This window comes from Cyanistes caeruleus, chromosome 2, assembly GCF_971803275.1.
Source record: "Cyanistes caeruleus chromosome 2, bCyaCae1.hap1.1, whole genome shotgun sequence".
In the NCBI taxonomy this organism is placed as follows: Eukaryota; Metazoa; Chordata; class Aves; order Passeriformes; family Paridae; genus Cyanistes; species Cyanistes caeruleus.
In genome coordinates, this window is record NC_141702.1 from 61,733,618 (window position 1) to 61,752,907 (window position 19,290).

General features: G+C 43.9%; 1 protein-coding gene across 6 annotated transcripts in view; it reads left to right on the forward strand.

Moving 5' to 3' along the window:
• Positions 1-6,433: 6,433 nt before the first annotated feature.
• Positions 6,434-19,290, forward strand: part of HIVEP2 (HIVEP zinc finger 2) — a 137,874-nt gene continuing 125,017 nt past the window's right edge. For 2 of the 6 annotated variants that reach the window (XM_023923473.2, XM_023923476.2), the window contains exon 1: positions 9,203-9,353. The gene's annotated coding sequence lies outside the window, so the exon portion shown is untranslated. Of the gene's footprint in view, positions 6,901-7,074; positions 7,178-9,202; positions 9,354-19,290 lie in introns of those variants that run through there. The other 4 variants (XM_086877343.1, XM_086877347.1, XM_086877346.1 and 1 more) reach the window with 4 other exon arrangements.

A 19,290-nucleotide genomic window follows, 5' to 3' on the forward strand; every position in this document is an offset into this window, starting at 1 on the left:
TTGAGCTTGTTCAACCAGATGATTAACTGAACAAAGCGCACCCACCATCAGAGGCGACTACTGCCTGGCAGTGAAGCTGTTCACTCATTTGTTAAAAATGCCTAACTAACACCTAAACTGCAAATACCATGTATGTCAGTACTGCCAACTCATTCACGTGTTTTACTGGTTATCTACAAATCTAATATTTTCTTACATTTGTAGAGATAATTCTTGATATTGATCTCACTTCTGGCAAGAAGTGGCAATGTAGGAGTAAAACACCTGCTTTCAGACAGAAGATTTATCAAATTATGCCACTTACACATGAATTAGATAGAACCAGCCTAGATTACATTTGCTCATGTCCATATTCATGACCTTCCAGTTGCTGAGTTTACAAACTTTCATAAGACAAAGGCTAATTCCTAATTCAAATCAGTAGTGTGAAGGCCTGGAAAGTTCAGAAATGGGAAAGAACTTAAGAAAGTCCAAGACATATAGAAAGTGGCTGAGGTCCTTCAGTAGGTGGCACACTTCCCTCTCAATCAGTTGGGAAGGAAAGTATTTGCAGGATGCTTGGGGCGCTTGCCTGTGGGAAGATTCCAGAGATGCAAAACCAGGAAAGCAACCAATGTGGTTAGGAAGGTTCCCATGACATGTGCCAGAGGACTAATGGAGATAGGATAATATGGTGAAATTCTAGAGAGCTGCAACTTAGTTAATGCCATTTTTCTTATCCAAAGTGCCCCCTGCTATTTTGAGATTATCTTCTATACTCTGTTTTCAAAATTGTCACTACTCACTGTTAAGAGTGGTCTGCCCCTCTGTTCTCTCCAGCCCATACATGAAATTCTCTATGCATGAAGCACTGGAGGTTTCTTTGAATTGGAAGATGATGCAAAAGAGTTGCCTATTTGAGAAAAGTGCTAAATGAAAGGCTGTCAGGGCTAATGGGAATATAAATAGGTAAGCTTTTAGAAAATTAAGTAGCTTAATAGTTCAGGTTATATATAACTCAGGAGTTGCTAAATCATGCCATGCCTTTGGCAGGCTCTTACTTCAGTTGTTCCTAGAAAAAATGGGGCAGAGCAAGGGGGTGAACTGACTCCAGTATACAAAATCTGTAGGAGCCAATACTTTATATTTAAAGAGAAATAAGAATTGCTTAGTAACATGTCCCGCTTCTCAACAAGGTAAAATATTTTTTTCCAAATGCCTAGAAGTCTTTCAAAAACTTAATTGGATGGTGATTTTAAAAGGGACAATCAAAGAGAATCTGGTTATAGACCTTACAAGCTTTATTTATCTCACATGAGAAGTCCACATAATCCCTTGCCTGAGTTTCTAGTCAGCACTGTAGATTTTCCTATTCAGCTAGTCAATTAGCAATGAATAAAATGAAAATGAGTCAAATAAATCATATTTTATTTAAAAACATTTTTCCCAGGATTCATTGTCTTTAAAAAAATGTTCCCATGAAAGGGCATAATTTCAGAAAATTTTGCCTTTTTAATTTCTTCACCCTCTTCCAAGGTCAAGTGATGACATGTTATTATCAAGCTGTTGATGCATACAGCATGTTAGTTCTGCATCTGGAAATACTTTATGTGGAGAAAATCACTTTTTTTTTTTTTTTTAAGGAAATCTCAAGATAGCAGAAAAATATTTTTCCTTCAGGAAATGCAGCCATTTGTTCATTACCAGGCAAACAGGACTCCCCTTCCTTTGGGCCTTCTGCCAGAGTTATTTACACACAGGCTTGTTCAAGCTAACCACCTTGGCTTCGTGCTCCTTCACACCATTTGATACTGTATGAGATTGGAGCTGTTGTGGATAAAGAAGTGCTTCACTGTGACTCCTTTGTGTTCTGTGGAGGAGTCATGGGCACACTCCCCTGTGAGGAAAGATTACCCTTGTTTACGTAGGAGAGTAGACAAACAAGATACAGCAGCCTGGATTCAAGGAACACATAGGAAGCGGTGTTGAGAGGGTGAGGTGGCATGTCTTTTTCTCTTTTCTCATACTTAAAGATGGCACTTGAGCAAGAGGAAAGCAGTATGTACAAATGAGAAAGTGGAATGCTGTGGCTGGAAATACATTTTATGGTATTAAATGATTATATATGAAACTCATAGCTGCTAGTTATGTCTGAGAAGAGCTTGAGATGGTCAGTAGAAGGTAGGTATCTCTTAAAAGAAAGAATCAGTTACCTGAATTACTACTGCTTTTCAAATGGATTTTGTGATGTATTTGACATCCAAAGTAAAGTCAGAGGCAAATGCAGCCCTTTCAGTACTCTCTAAACTCTAAACTCTTCTGATCCATCTCAGTCTCCCTTCTCACCCTCCTTGCTGGCCCCAGAGCCCCTGGGTGTGCTCTCTCAGGCTCTCCATGAGTCCCTGAGAGGGACTGGTGGCCAGGACCTTCACCCTCACAGGCTGTTCATCACCCAGCACCTAGCTCAGGGCCCTTGAGCAGGTCTTCCTAAAGAGGATAACAGAAGAGGGAATATACCCACCCCTTCCAGCATTGGAAAGCCAGCCCTGAGTGTCTTGCATATTTTTCTACTGAGTGCAAAGAGGACTGAGTGTAATGTGGGCATTAGAAAAGCCAGTGGTGTGGGCAAGGGCAGCAAGAGACATTACAGCCCAGGCAGCTGGAAAAATGAGAGAAGGAACACAGGAGGAAGCTCCTGTATAAATAAGGACAATGTGTTTTAAACATCATTGATGGGAAACTACTAGTATTTGTTTATTTATGAGAAAAGCCATTCATGGGCAGCTTCCCATGGATTTTCTAACTTAATCAAACTTTAAGAAAGAGTATCTAAACAGAAAAATGACACCATTCATTTTATTTTGCACTCCTACCCTCTGAGACTTTCAGAAAATTGGATACATTTGGTCTGTTTTGCTTTACACTGCTCACAGTGAAATCAATAAATAGGTATCAATGTCTTATGTAAAGGAATTGTCTCTTTTACTGTGGTTCTATCTGTAAAAATTTTGTGAGGAATAGTAATGAGCTTGTAGGTACAGCTTTGGGGACCAAGTAATTTTTTCTTAAGAAAGGATGAATTGCTTTAAAATCATTAGCTATTTTAGGAACGGTTGTTTAACATTTCAATTCAACTGTGCTATTATAGAAAAATTATGTAATGCTTTCTATTATCTACTTTGAGAGCAGTATAGTTTACAAAATTGATGGATTCTGTGTGTTTTGAGATCAAACCAAATTTTTAGAATAATTTATAGCATTTAATAATCTGTGAACATCATTGCTGAATATTATCATTGTATGTTGTGTTTGCTGTGAGCTGAAGCTGTGATGTCCAAGGTGCTTTCCAATCAGCAAGAAACACTTATTTTTTGATGAATCTGCAAAATCTATATTTAAATAACAGCTGTAAATCTTATATCTGAGACTCCTTCAGTTCTCTTCTTTGCTCTAGAGTGATAGTTTTATTAAATGCTGGGTGTAAACATAAAAAAAAAAAATCTAGAGGGAAATGATAGAATGGTATGATGCAAGGACATCATTATTATGTTGTTGTCACAAGTAGGCGAGAGAAAGTGATTCAGATGTCTGATGCCTCTCTGTGTAGTCACTGGCAGGAATTTGGGAGAAAAAGTACCCTGGCGTCCCAGCTGCAGTCCCCCTGCAGGACAGTGCTCCTGCCTCATGCTCCTTGTGGGAGGGGGAAGGGGCATGGTCGGGGATGAAGGTCAGTCTGTACTCAGTCACACCCACTCCCCTACAGCTGTGCACAAAGGGGGAGAGGGCTGAAGGAACCCTGTGAAAACCTCTTTGCCTCTTTGCCTGGAGCGGTCTCCCCCAAGCTAAGGATCCTTGCAGCTGTAAGTTCTGCAGTTTGTCAAAACCTGCTCTGGGGCTTGAGCCAAACAAATTTTGTACAACACCGAGGGTCTCTGAGCACAAAACACCAAAGTGCCAAAGAGTTGTAGCTCCTGTACGTACCTCGTAGAGCCACAGTGAAGGAAATGGCTGTGGCTCAGATGGTGCAACACTAAGAGAATGTGGGAAAGCACACACAGGATAGCTTCTTGTGGTAACCAACGTAATTGGAAAAAGACCCCTATCTTGAAAGGCATTATGGAGAAACATTTTTTTACTTTGCTTTGAGACTCAGTGTAAATAAACTCCTTATGCTGAATGCTGAACCTTGTTGCAGTGCCTTCTGTGGGCTGGTCTCTGTGACAATAAAAATTAACTTCTGAAGTCTTGTAAGAGGGAGGAGAGAGGACGACAGTGCTGACCATACACAAAAAAGTCAAAGGTGCTGGTCAGGAGTCCACAGCCTCCCAGAAGGGAAGATACTAGCAGTCATCATTTAGGGGCAGAGATAAACACTGCTGTTGTAGAAAACAGCAGGATGGGAAAATCTCAGCTTGAAACAAATCCTAAGCACTCCCATTTCCCATTGACTTATTCTGACATGACATCAAATAAAGATCACAAAGTCAATGTTTGCTCAGACAGAATAATTCCAGTCAAACAATACTCGGTGTCAGGAATGACAGTATCACTTATACCAAAATCAGAAAACAAAGGCAGACATGTTCACGGACCTAACAAGAGGCAAACCCCTCTTTGTTTAGCCTCCTTAGTTTTGCATATGCTTGTAGAAGTAAAACTTTTTTCCTGTAAAAGAAGTAAAAATTTATCACGAAATTATGGTCACGTGATCTTGTTACTATATAACTTGAGGAAAACCCCAAGAAATCCCAAGACTCTCCTGCACCTCCTGGATTGAGCAAAAGAAAGCACTAGGAACCTGCCTCAGAGATCACCAAAAGTAACAGGGGTCAAGGACCACATTAGCATAAGAAGATTTTTATCAATAGATTCTATGTCGTTCTATGTCCCTGTATTGCCAGCTCTGAGCACTGAATTGTTATCAGTCCTTAAAGGGTGCAGGAGCAACTTAAAATTCTTAGCTACTAAAATGATGAAATAATGGTTTTATTTACCCTGGAATCTGCCCTAAGAACCATTGCTTTCAGGATTTATGTATAATTTTTTTTTTCCTTTTCATCCGTGAGGCTGGTTTTTTTTTTTTTTCTTGATTTCAGTCAAAAGAATAATCTCAGGTGCCAGTATGACTTTCGATGTCACCGTGACGGTGCTGCGAGTTGGCATCACTTCGAGTCAATTTCCAGTAGCCGGTAAAGGCGGCTGAATGGATTCCCCAAAAGAAAATTCAGTCTGAAAAGTAAGTGAAGACCTGCTGTCAAAAACTCAGCGGCCGTCGGTGCCACTGCAAAGCCCAACCAGGCGAGGCCAGGCAAGGGACCCCCGCTCTGCCGGAGCGGCCGGGAGAGGGAACCAGCCGGTTGAGCTTCACTCTCCGAGCAGCCGTGGCAGATCTCAGGAATACAAACGCCGATCTCCGGAATCGCGCTCAGACTTAACTAACTCAAAGCCAGTGTGAGCGGCAGGACCCGGGGCGTGTGTCAGTGCGGGACCAGGGCCGGGTCCCGCTTCGGCGAAGGTTGCCAGAACCCGCGGTGGGTTCCCGACCCCAGCGGAAGGGCGGTGGGATGTCCCGAGGAAGCACGAGCACCGCCTGGCCCGGCCGGGAGGGCATTCCCCCGCCGCGCCTCTCCGCCCCGGGGCTGCTGCGGGAGAGCGGCCCCGGCCCGGCCGAACCCCCGCCCCGGGCCCCCATTGGCGGCGGGCAGCCCCCTCAGCGGCGGCGGGGGGATGCGAGCCCCGTTACCGCCCGTGTCCCCCGCCCGCGCTCCCGGCGGCACGGGCCGCTCCCGGGGCCGCCGCTCCGCTCGGCTCGGCTCGGCTCGGCTCGGCCGCGGCGCTGGCGGCGAGCGGGTGTTGCAATAAATGCGTACGCCTGCGGCACAGCCCGGGGCTCCCTGCCCTCCGGGGTGGCGGCGAGCCCCGCCGGGCCGGCCTGATGTGCCCCCCCCCCCCCTCCTCCGGGGCCACGTGGTGAGGGGTGAGCGAGGGTCGGGGCGGTCCCCGCCCGGGGGAGACCCGCGTTCGGCCGTGAAGCCGGGGTCGGCGGCCAGCACGGGGAGCCCCGGCGGTGTATTGTTCTCCCTGACAGATAACGTGATCTCGGCCAGGCGAGAGCGAGGGGGCGGAGGGGCCGGGGGAGGGAGAGAAAGGAAACGGAGGGAGGGGAGGGGGCAGGAGGATCCCGCGTCCTCGGAGGAAATTCTCAGGCCGGGAAGACGCGCGGCTTGCGCACGGCAAGCCGGGACCGGCTCTCCTGGGAGTTCCCTCGGCGGGGAGGGGGAGGGGAGCGGCGATCTCCGCCGGCGGGGAGAGGCCGCGGCTTCGCCCTGCGAGGCCCTGCCTCCTCGGTGCGCGCCCTCCCCGCCGCGGGGCTCCCGCGGCTCCCGCCCCGCACGGCTCCCAGGGCGGGCAGCGCCCAGCACCGCGCCCGGGAGCGCTCCCGCCGCCGCGCGGGGGGACCCGGTGACGTCACGGGCGGCGCGCTCCCCGCGCTCGCTCCGCGCTCGCCGCCCTGTAACTTCTGTTCTGGGAAGTGGTGCCAGGAATAGCCCGGCGGAGCCGCCTGCAGCGCGGAGCGCTCCCTCCCGCCGCGGCCAGGGCGGGCTGCGGCTCCCGGGCCTCCGCCTCTCCCCCGTGCAACACCAGCCCCTCCGCCACTGTCAGGGAGATGGTGATGAGCCTTTCCAAAAAGAGGGAGAGGAATGACCTGCCTTAAGATAAACGCGTGAAGCGGGCGCCCCTTGGCCGCTGGAATATCTCTGTCTGTCTTTATATATAAAGAAGCACCGCGAGCCGCCTCACTCCGGGCGAGCCCTTAGCAAAAGGAGCAACACGAGCGCCCGGCGGGATCAGCAGCAGCAGCGGCAACAACAACAAGGGCAGCGGGAGGGCTTCCCTCCTTCCTCCTCGGTTATTTCCCAGGTGAGCAGCACCGGCTGCTGCGGGCAGCCCCCCTCCTCCCCGCCCGCCGCTCGTCCCCTGTCACCGGCACCAGCTGACAGCCGCGCCGGGGCGGCGGGGCTCGGGCGCGGGCGCGGCGGGGCTGGGGTCGGGCGGCGGCAGGCAGGGCGCTCAGCGGAGCGGGGGCTCTGTGGCCGGCGCCCCGAGCGCCGCCCGGGGCTGCGGGGGTAAATGGAGGGCAAGGCGGCGGGAGGGCGCCGGCGGGGGAAGCCGGCGGGGCTGTAAAACCGCCGGACCGGTAAGTCACCTCTGTGGCGGCGGCTCCGGGCGCCGGCAGGCACCGGCACCGTCCCCGGGCTACCGCGGCCGGCGGCCCTTCCCGCTGAGCCGGCGCAGGAGGGGGACACGGCGGGGACAGGCCTTTGTCGGTGACACGCCGTTAGGAAATGTGGGGAATACCCGGCTTGTAAGTGTATGCAGATGAGGAGAAGGCTGCCTTGCGTAATCCCCTCCTGCGGCGGGGAATGGGCATGGTCACCGCCGGGGAGAGGCGCCCGCGGGGGGGCCGACCCGACGGGGCTCACATCGCGGCCTCCGGCGCCCCGGGAGCGGATCGGGGGGGGCACCGAGGTAGGGGGGGCGCCCGGGGCCACCCGGCGCGGCGGAGGGCAGGGCGCCGGAGATAGCGGAGGGAGGAGGGGAAGGAGGAGCCGTGTCCCGGCTGCCAGCGCGTCCCCGCGGGGGTGCCGGCCGCGGGGGAAGTGCGTGTGTGTGCGGGGACACCCGGCACCGCGCCGGGGTGCGTGTGCGAGAGTGCGTGTGCGCGCTGCGCCGCGGTGACTGTTCCCTGAAGTGGGTGGGACGTTGGCCCGTTCCGGGAATGTTCCATGACGTGTAAACGCCACAGGAAGGGGGTTAACGAGGGGCTCGGCCGGGGCCGCCGCCGGCTCCCTCCCTTTCTCCCTCCCTCTTGTCCCCCCGTCCGCCGGCGGGGCTGCCGCGGGGGCCGGCGGGGGCACGATCCCTTATGTAATGCGGGGTACGTGTGCGGCCGGCGGGGATTATGTAAGCGGCACGTCCGCGCCTGTCGCATAGGATATCGCATAGGATACCCAGCACCGCACGCCGGCTCCGCGCCGGGAGGCGGGCAGGGGCGGCCAGCCGCGTCCTCGCCGTGTCCCCGCCGTGTCCCCGCCGTCGGGGTCAAGCGGCGCGGGGGAGGCGGGGGAAAGCCCCGGGTTATCCCGGGTCATGCCCCGCAGCCCGCCCCGACCTTCCTGCCGGGGGCTGGCGCGCCGCACGGCCTTCCCCTCGTGAGAGGGAGCCCGAGGCGGCGGGCACGGAGGGCCGTGGTGTCCGGCCTCCAGGTGAGGGTGTCCCCGAGAAGTCCGGCCCGCGGCGGGGGAAGCCGCGGGAGGCCCCGCCGCCCCAGCACGGCTGGCCCGGGGTCCCGGCCGGCCGGCGGCCAGCACGGCTTGTCTCCCTGGGCAGGCGGCCGGGGCTCGCCCCGGGACAACGATAAACCTCCGCAGAGCTTAATTTCCCGGAAAAGGGTTCTGTTTTTCTTATTAGTTGGCACTAATGGTCAAACTTTTTTTTTTTTTTTTTTTTTTTTTTAGGTTTTTTGAGTTTGGTTTTTTTTTTTTTTAATATGATAGTTGCAGAAATGAAACTTCTGCTGAAACTAAAGAGTTGTGTTTTTTCAGGCAATATTTCTTAAAAACGTTTTCAAACTAAAGTAATCGAAATACTAATGAGTTTCAGCAGAAATATTTTGCTAGATAGTTTCCCATGTATCATTTTAAAGTGAAACCTACTTTAATAAACCTGGGTTTCTACCTTATCAAATAGTAGCGGGGACGTTAAACATTTTATGCTGACTTAGTCAAGGGTGTCACTTTTCCTTTATTTTTTTCTTCTAATGAATTTATATTGATTATTATTACGGAAAAAAAAAAATAAAAATAAACCAAGTGGTTAGGGTGGCAAAAGATAAACATTGCTGGCTAGGTCTGTGTTTCTCTGCTTCCCGGAGCTGAGGGTGCAGGCGTGTGTTCGTGCAGCTCCCAGCGCAAGGGGGCTCCGGTCATCATCATCGGGAGTTCTGGGGACACCGGCTAGTTAGAGGAATTACTAGATTAAAGGAACTGCTGGTCTAACGAGGTACAAATTCACTGGGCCCAGTTTTAAATTCTGTTGTTGTTGTGGATTACCGCTGACTACCAGAGGAATTTGATCCTCAGGTTATCAGGACACGGTGCGGAATCCTCAATATTTTGATAGTGAAGGTGATATACAGACGTGCTAAAAAAGTGCATCTGTTTTTCAAAGATAGGAGAGTCTCTGCCTGTTAGATTTGCAACACGTGGACATATTTAGATAGATGCAGTGTAACTTGGGGGTCATAGCTATTTACGCTTAGATGTTTAATCTTTCCTGATCCTTCCGCTCAGGAGATATTTCTGAAACCTCAGGTATGGATTATCTTAAACTTTCTTAATTATTTTTTTGCTTTGTCTCATTTCTCAAAAAATTAAGTGTTGTAGAATAGGCTGAGAGGGATTTTCGTGCATGCTTAAAGAAGTTACTACTGTCATCTACAAATGTGTTTAGGATTACTGTGGTTTTCAGGTGTGCAAAGTCAGCAGTGATACGGTATTAAGTCAGTGTGTCATTACTTATGTTGCATTTTTAATATTTTTATCTGCATTTTTAATATTTTGTATCCTGTTGTGTTAATGTTGTTTGCCCATGGGTGTTTGGCATAGCAGTTCTGTACATCCTAGCTGAGGTGACTCCTTAAATCCTCGCTGCTATGGATTAGAATAGAATTGAGCAGCACTTGTCCCAAAGTACAAATGTAGAGGACTTTTAATTGTGTATCTGGGTCCAATTGTGTGGCAACAGTGCAGAGTGCTTCTTTATAAAGGCAGATTATTAGATTCTCAAGTGGCTAGATTGCCTCATATGTGAGATCTGTTTACAAACCTTCTTGTTACTATGAAGACAAAACAGAGAGCCATATGCATTCATGTGGTCCTTGCTGAATAATGGTGCATGTGTCTACTTGAGTGTTTGGCAGTATATCATGTTTAGTTTATGTGGTGGCACCCTACAAGGCTATTCTTTTTTGACTTTTAACTGTTTCTAATACCATTGGTTGTACTCAGTTGTGTGAGCAAATTTATGATCCTGCTCTGCATGTTTGTAACTAAGCTGGACGTTTTTAAAGCAGGACATTTATTTCTGAGCATTTTGCTAAACTTCTTTGCTTATTCATTTATTTAGGTGCTTTTTTAAAAAAGGAATCAAGGTGAATTGGATTGAAACAGAAGTGAAAGAAATGAGTACCATTTTGTATGTCCCTCTGCTCATCATTTTTGGTCAACAGCAGGGGTGATTACTATTACTGCTTTTGTAATTTAACCACGTTGGGTAAGGTAGTGGGAATATAGGAGCTGTGTGTCTGGCAGAGGTGGTTTACTGAGTGAAATACTGCAATATTTACCCATCAAAGAGAAGAATGCTTGCTATTTAAGAGTATTCCTATATACAAGTCATAGTAATGTGTAAGTCACAGTAATGTGACTGGGATTATGAAATATGGCTTGCCATCTTTCAAATTTGAGCCTGATGGGGTTTATAATAAGCTGTGGTTGTTTATATCTATAGTTATCTATCCAGCTCTGTAAGTACAGCTCAGCAAGTACTCCTTGCTTGTAGTTGATTCTGCCTAGGAATTGCAGGTGAATTGCCAGAGCTGTGTGCTGACTTCCTCTGTCTTAGGTCCCATCATGAATCGGGCCCATGAAGAGTTGCTTCTTCATGTCAATGGTCTTCACACAGGGTAAAGGGAAAACGTTTTATCCATTTTACCTTAGACTGTCAGCATGTGGTTTTAAATTACTGGTCCTCAAAGCAGGAGGAATACATAATTATTATTATTCTCACCGGTTAAAGGCTTCAGGAAGAGTTAATTGTTAATACTTTTGGGAGTTGAACAGGACTGTTGAGTGCAGAGGCTGCATACCTTTGTTATTTGAAAAAGGTCAGAGTAAACTGCTTTAAAAATTCTTCTTTTTAAAGAGGTGGGTTATTTTTTCTCAAGATTTCTTAAACAGCATCTCTGAAGTAGTATGTTACAGATTAAATATTTTTTTAAGTTATTTGGCTTTCTCCTGTAGTTTAACCATTTGTTTGTTGGGGTTTTTTTTGTTTGGTTAGGTGCTTTGGATTTTTGGTTTGGTTTTTTTTTCCCTTCAGTAGAATATCTAGCAGTTGCTAAAAAAGTGAAGAAACTGCAAGGGGTAGTGTAAGCTAGATGGAAAATGGAGAAGAGTATTTTTTGCATATTCAGTCAGTAATTTGGGATGCTACATTTAAATAAAATAGCACAGAATTATGATAGAACAATGAAAGTTTCAAGCTGGTTGTGCCATTCTTATAGGAAATAGCAGCTTTGTACAGACTTGTTTCGCTTTTGGATGCTTAAAAATTTTTATAAGACTTTGCAACAATTCCCCTATTTCAGCAGGAAATATTAAAAAAGCAATTCATTGCAGCCATATTTTTCATTCTCAAGTGAAATTAGGACTTGTGAAAATGCTGGTCTGACAGCCTGAGAGAAAAAATCCACTGTAAATAGAAATATTAGAAGTTTTTCCATGACAACCAAGTAGCAAGCCCCTGTTTAGACACTAAGAAATCAGTAGTGAATTTAAAGAATATGTTAATGTCTGGAAACATCTGTGTTTTTTACAATTTTTTTTCTTCTTACTGAAATAGCAAGTAGGAGGTACCATGGACATCTCATTTCACCATTCTGCTTTGTTCATAGATTGAACAATTGGCTTTACCCTCCCTACTCATTTGTAGAAGGTTATCCCAGTAAGGTTTGTCCCCAAGAAATTTCTCTCACAAAACTATGAGCATGGAAAAGGCATGAGAGGATATGGGTGGGGGAACAATCTTATACAGTATTTCAAAATCCCCCATGTAGAATAAGACATTAAAGTACCATATGCAATTTTGTCTGTCCGGAATCTCATGCCTTTTTTTATCGTCTTGTGGTTAAATTCTTGTCATCATTGGTATGGTCTAAGCATAAGAGCATCTTCTTGCTCTGGGGAAGTATTGTGGATTATGGGTACTTCTTTTCATTTGTCTTTCAGGCACATTCTGTACATCAGCAAAATGGTCACTCTGTTTTCTGTATGCCAGGGTAACAGCAATGGAGAGTGGACCAGTATTGATTATGTTTCCATATTTCCTTGTTCTGCCCTGGATGTGTCTCTTTTACGGTTTTTTCAACCTGGATATCACCTTGTACTTGAATAAGTGAAAACCTGTGCATGCTTTTTTCTCCCTTCACTTTCTCTGGATGGGAGTCTCAGGGCATACCTACCCAAAAATGTACCACTTGAGTGGATTTCTTAAAACAATACACTACACAAATATGGATTTAATTATCTGATGTAAATTCCCCTGGTACATGGTTACCCTGATATGACGAGTTTGTACAGTGATAATATCCCTTTTTTCTGAGTTTGTTTATGCACATTCTATAGCTGTCAGTATAAATTTGGTCTCAGCAGGAAAGTTCTTTCTAAATATGACATGGAAACCACAAGTAATGTAATAATGTAGTAGGTAACGAGTTTATGGCTACTTCATGTACTCATGGGTTTGTTTTGTTGCACCTCAATTTGTGTTTTAGAGAAAATAATTGTCAGGTTTTGTTTTGGCTTTTTTTCTATTAGTTGATAGTTATGCTCTAATACACTTTCAGAGTCTGAAAAATGCAACTTATGTACAAGAAATTTGATCCTGCAGACCCAAAAAAGAATAGTAAAGAATACGTGTGTTCTTAAAATGTGTTTAATTGCAGCTTAAGTAAGTCATAATAAACTGTTGCAGCTCTGGCTAAAATCTTTGATTTATGTAAGTTGCAAAAAAAAGGGGAAAAAAAGGACATAGAGTATTTTTTGAAAGGCATGGGTTAATTGCTGTTGTGTCATACAGGAGAAATTCAAGGTTTGACTGCTACAGAAAGTTTCTTTTTCAGGTAGTAGTTTATTGGAAATTCCATACAAAGAAAAGCGTTTAGGTAATTTGCATGTATAGTTCAGTTTAATAGTAAAGTGAAAACTGGAGGAGTGAATGGGAATTGAAATTACAGTGTCAGGTGGCATTTTAAAAGTAATGCAATAAAGTAGAGTTTGACCCCCCTCATAAGAAAATACTCAAAAAAAAAAAAACAAAAAACAAAGCAGAAAAATTCCAAGTTATTTTCTGTAATTTATGATGAAGTTTAGACTTTTTTGGCTACAGTGAATAGTGTTGCTAAAGAAATGTAAAAAACTGAAAGTAAACTCTAACTGCAGAGTGTAAGATACAACATAACATCAGAGAATATTGTTGGGATATTGTTATTTATTGAGCAGTTTTTCCATTGAGCAATATCTGTGCTTAGGCAGAAAGGAGCTCTAAGTTTAAAAAATCTAGTGGCATAGGATCAGGGTTATCAAAATTAGTCTTATTAGACAGTGGGGTTTTCTTGCATGTTGGTGTGGCGTTTTTTTGTTGTTGTTGTTTTTGTTTGTTTAAACAAGATAAATGTTCCAGTCTCTGTATTTATGTATTTTGTGTTTGTGGCTTGCATTAAAACAAAACATGTGTAGTGTGTCAAGAAAGAATAGTATGAAATAATAACCAAGGTTACCCTTCCTTGACAACAAGATGTGACACTATTTAGTTAGAGCAAAAACTATTTAGTTTAGACCAAAGCCAGTCTTCAACAGAGACGTAAGTTGCTGGCATCTCTTAGCAGTCTTCATAGGTCAGTATAGTTCATTTTGAGTGTAGTCTGCTTACAAAAGTTATAGAAGTATGTGGAGTTTTATGTTCTTTGTCTCTCAAAGACAGCTAAAATAAATAGCTGAAAAATAATATCTTTATTTGCTCTGAACTGTTGTCAATTTTTGTGAGGACTGGATGTGATTTCCTTTCTTTCTGCACAAGCGTTAGCAATGAAAAAGAGACGCCCTAGAGCGTAGTGCAGGCCCGTGGTTCACTGACACCTCTGCAGGCTGGCAGTGTTAGCTGAGTCCTGTGTGACACCTGTGAAACTGATTCAATTCGACAGTTGAACTTCTAAAACTGTTTTTTCAATGCTTTAGAAAAGAAAATTGAGTGCAATTAATGGTCTTCTGTAACAATAGGGGTGGACAAATTTTGACTTTTTTCCCATTTAAATCAATTTATGAATGTAATTTCTGAAGCTGCTTATGAAAAGCCTTTTAAGTGCATTTGTCTGAAGTAAAACAGTTCTTCAGTGGAAAAGGCATTTATCTTTGGCAGGACATTCATAGACTCCTACAGCCAAATTCCCTGTCCTGTGTAAGTCAATAAAAGTTTCTACAGTTTGGTAAAAATAGGATTAAACTATCAGCTATGAGACTATAAAGCTGGACATCTTGCTGCTGTCTTGATATGATAATCTGTTTTGATCACCAGGTGAAGTTATAATACTAGGCTCTTTGAGTAAAGAGATTTAGTTTTAAAATCTCTTCAAAGCTATGTGAATTTAATTTTCTTTCAATATTCTTAGTAAATTTGTGTCAAACAAAACTTGCAGTCTGTTCCATTATTTTATGCTTGTTCCTGCAATAGTAGCAAAATCCCTTTAAAAGTTAGTGAATATTTTCACAGAGCTGCTTGGCTGGAATATTTGATTTCTTAAGGTTTAAATAATGGATAAGTTACATGTATTTTATTTGTGAGGTACATCTGAATTTTGATACAGGCTTAGCAAGATGTTACTGATACATCTGAAGAAATTTGTGATAAGTGTAAGGGTAGGAGTCGTTTATGTAATATGCTTAGGAGGAAATGATGTTAGTGAAATACAAACTGACAGAAAAGTATTTGTTTTAGAGCTAGATGTCAAGTACAGTGTTGCTACCTCTGCAGTTGTTTTACGGTTGAAAATGTTGGGATCGAGAGGATAGTAAAGTTGGTCCAGTAAATTATCTGTCCTGTTTGATATGCCGTATATTTTTAATCTCTGATTTACCTAATTACTAATTAAATACACCAATTGTGCTCATCTTTGACCTAATTCATTGTAGTGAGTAATGTTAATTATTGGTGGAGAACTTCATAGTCAGCCACGCATTAGTAAAACTACTACATGATTTGGAGTAATTAGTAGGGCAATTTTGAGTCAGCTATTTTTTTCTAAACAAGTAAGGTTGTAAATTGGAGCTGATACACAGTAGTATGATGGCAACTTTCCTTGGTCTGACAGGACTTTGGTCTGTGAAATGTGGGGAGGCAAAAGGATGACATACAATACGTTCATTTTCTCTGCTTTTTATTTATTTTTTTTTTTTTTTAGCTCAGCTCATACAGTTTTTCAAGGATTCTATTAAATTAGTGATCACTTAATGGAAAAAAGTTAACCACTCTGTATCTTATCCTTATGAACAGGCTTAGAGGAGAGATGAGAAAGTAATAGAGATGGGAATGGAAGCGTTTCAGGTCTTCAAAATTTTTCTTTTGGAGCAAGGACAAGATGTGTTTACATGTCATCTTGGAAATGCTTGTTTTGCTTCTGGGTTGTACAGATTTCCTCCTCCAAGGCTGATAAACCTAAAACCTCTGTGATGGGAGGCTGGACTAGACACATTGTCTTGTAAAAGATGAGTGTACAGGAAGAACCTTTGCTTTAGTTTTGGTCCATGTCCTCTGTGTGATGCTTTTTAGTGGTGTGTCTGGGGTCTTTCCTCATTCTTCTGTAGGAACAGAGAAGCAGCTTGCAGTAGGTGTATCCTGACTTGCCTCCCTTGTTCCCCAGATCATCCTGTGCATGGCAGGAAAGAGGAAGGACACATGGGACGATGGAATTCCTTTATGCACGCTTCTCCAAAACTTCAGTGCAGCATATTTTCCACAAATGGAATGAATATGAGAGAAACCTTTCAATTTTCTTTCTCTTTCTCACTCACAGCCTTATTAATTATAGAAGAAAACAGGAATGTTAAATATACAGTTTTGGATGTATGCTGGTTGAGGATGAGTCTTAGAAGAAGATCATTAAAATGGGGAGGGGAGGTTTGAATGTGACTGACAGTGGATTATAATTGCCTACAGGAAGTTATTTTTATCAGATCAAGTGTTCCTCTTACCTACAGAATTTTAGTAATTCAGTTATTTAGAATCTCTGTTCGGTCTCAAGTTGTACAAGCGTGTGTTGATGAGTAACTAAGATCCCATGGAAGGCATATTCAAGGATACAGTGGTAACATCCTCTGACTTCCAACTTTGACATCTCCACAGATAGCTTGCACACAGGATATGATGCTTCTTATCTTGCTCAGTGCTTGAAGGTATTTATTTTTACATTTGCTTATGCATGGTTTTGATTTAATTTATTTGCAGTATCATTTGATCCCAGTCTATAGTTCAACCCACTTAACTAGCAAGCAGGGAAAGAAACTAATTTTGACTTTTTCTAAGTCAAGTGGGTTGTCTGGTGAGCCAGAAGTGTAATAAATACATTTGATGGCTGTTTACAGATTAACACACTAGAAAACAGAGCTGTGTTTCAGTTTCCTTGCCTAATTCAGACAGTGTCACATGCAGGTGATAGGATTGTAGTAATCTTTTTATCTCAGCCAAAAGTGCTTTTTTTTTTCTTCCTGCATTGATGCTTTCCCCTAAAAATGAACATATTACAGCAGAAAATGGAGAGGGTTTGCCACATTGTGTGAAGAAATGTTTAAGAATGCATGTCTTAAGTATATATATCTAAACTCATGTACATATATGTACATGATATGATGTGATCATAGCTTTTACCTCTAGTCATGTTCTGTTTCCTTCATACTACAATAAACCTGGAATAACTACATGAGAGCTCATGTTTGGAGGCCTGGCTTGAAACTGGGAGGAAGATTTGTCCTGGATTCCATGTAGGTTCAACTTCTGATGTTGGTTAACTATCAAAGAAAATATTTTAAATAAATAAATAAAATTATTTGAATTATTTATGTATGACTGTTAGCATTTATTTCACAAATGTCTATATAGATACACATGCATAGCCAAATTTTGTTGAAAAGGAAAGAATCTTATTAGTTTTCAATGAGGAACTGCTGTGGTCTCACTTTGGTGAGTATGTATCACAGTCTGCATCAGAGTCTGCCCAGGGTATCTTTCTAAAATGCTGTCCACTGTTCCTGGTGCTCTGCTGCTAGGAGGATGCAGCAGGATCAGTTAGTGAGCATGGCCCCATTTAGCTGCCTGTGACTGACTCAGCCAAGGTCATGTCTGGTTGGACCACAAAGACGTTTGCTTTTAAGCTGGAGCGCTTTGAATCCCTTTTACCTCCTCAAGTGTTTCTCAAGGACATAGTCACATCACTCTCAGTCTGCCCAGAAGGTTAAAGGGTCATTTTCCAGGCCCTGTCATCAGTGGTGCCTGACATTTACCTCGTGCATGGTGCTCCCCAAGCCTCAGTCCCCTGGTGGGACGCCCACCTCCCTCCACACTACAGCTGAACTAGTGGTGCCGGCTCTCACGGTTGTAGGGAAGTGACCAGAAAGTCAATCCATGACTACCCGTGCAAATAGATGATGGAAATCAAAGCTATCCTAAAAAGCACGTTGTGCCAACACGGGTCTTGTTGCTGGACCTTCACTATCTCTGGAGTCAACACAAAACCATCTTGCTCTCATCTCACAGTTTTCTGATCAGTGCCCCATATCTGAGAAGACAGCACCAAACTGTGCCCGGCACAGCTTGTGACACCGTGTGAACTGCCTTGTCTCTTGTGAATATAATGAAAATTCTGTCATTTTTACCACCTTGTCCTGACCAATAAAAGTGCAGAATGGGCAGTTGTTATTGATTTGATTTTTTTCTAATTTTTTTTCATGAGGCCAGGATTTTGCCACTGGCTGTAGATAGGACTTGTAGTGCTGAAATAGTGCTCCTCGTGACTGTCTCAGCCTATAAATGGAAACCTTCAGCATGCAAGGTTTGCTTTTCATTGAATATAGTGACACTAGGTGAGAATGTTGGAAAAACTGTCTGCGCAGAAACAGCCTCTGGATACTTCAGGAAGAGAAGACCTACAACAAAAAGCACTCTCAACAGAAATGATCTTTACATTGCCAGATGGCATAAGGTATTGTAGAAAAAAAAAAAAAAAGATACATTATGTACCCCAAGGTGCTTTCACTGAGATTTGAATATAAAGTCCATGAAGTCTTAGGTGGAAGTGTTGCAACTGACTGGCTTAGAGCTGTGGTTTTAGCTTTTTTTTTGTTATTATTTGTGGTTATAACCCAGCTAAAAAAGAAATGTGCTTGGAGCCAGGGCTGTATCTCAATTGTCCTGTGTACTCTCCCCAGTGAAATCCCATTTTCTGGTTTTGGAATTATTAAGATGTGAGAAACTTGCATTTAATTTCAGTTTGTGTATGATGTCCATTTTTATTTTATTTTTTTTAATGAGATCTGATGACTGTTTATTTCAAGTGGCATAATCTCAAACGTCCTTTTGGGTTTTCTTTGTCTGTTCCTGGTATGGTTCAGCATAAAAAGAAAGATAAAACAATATATGTGAAAGGTTTGCATGGTTCTACCATGATGTTTCATTCTGGTGCTCTACTACCTGCCCTAAGTATCTGCTTCTCCATCTGTAGCCCAGTAGCACCAAACTGAATTAGGTTATCCCTGATGGAGGTTTTTTTTACACTTCCCCATTTCTGAATGTAATTTAAAATAAAATCTTGTACCTTTTTTTTTTTTTTTTTAAACAGTACAAACAAAACAAAAAAGGAAGAGGAAAAAACCTAGTTCAACGAAAGCTTATGACATGATTCTAGAATTCATAACCCTGGGCAAAAAGGGCCACTTATTGGAGTAGTTCTTGAGTAAGCTAATTGTTTGATAAGGATCCTTGCCTGTTTAAGTTGTTGGTTGTTGGAAATATTCCATTTCTAAATTTGTGCCTTATTGCGTACCCTAAGGTATGTGTACAACCCACTGTAATTGCACAGTTTATTATTTTATTAATGAGAGCCGTGATAATGTGTTGGCTCATGAATTCCCTCCAGTCCAGGTACAGTCTCTTAATTGCCCAGGGTCCTGCAGTTCCATCATTTGTTCTGGGGATGGTGACAGGGAACACAAGCAGGTTTTCTGTAAGCATGGTTTAAAAAAACTCAGTCCTTGCCCTAAAGCCCATGTTTGGTGTGATAATGCAACCAAAGTCTGGAAAGGCCAGATACCTTTTTTAACACACCCGTAATGAACAACAATAGAAGAGGCAGAAGGAAATTCTTACTACATAATCCCGAGTGCCTGAGACTTTGCCAGCTGAAAGCAGAGGACTGCGCACCTT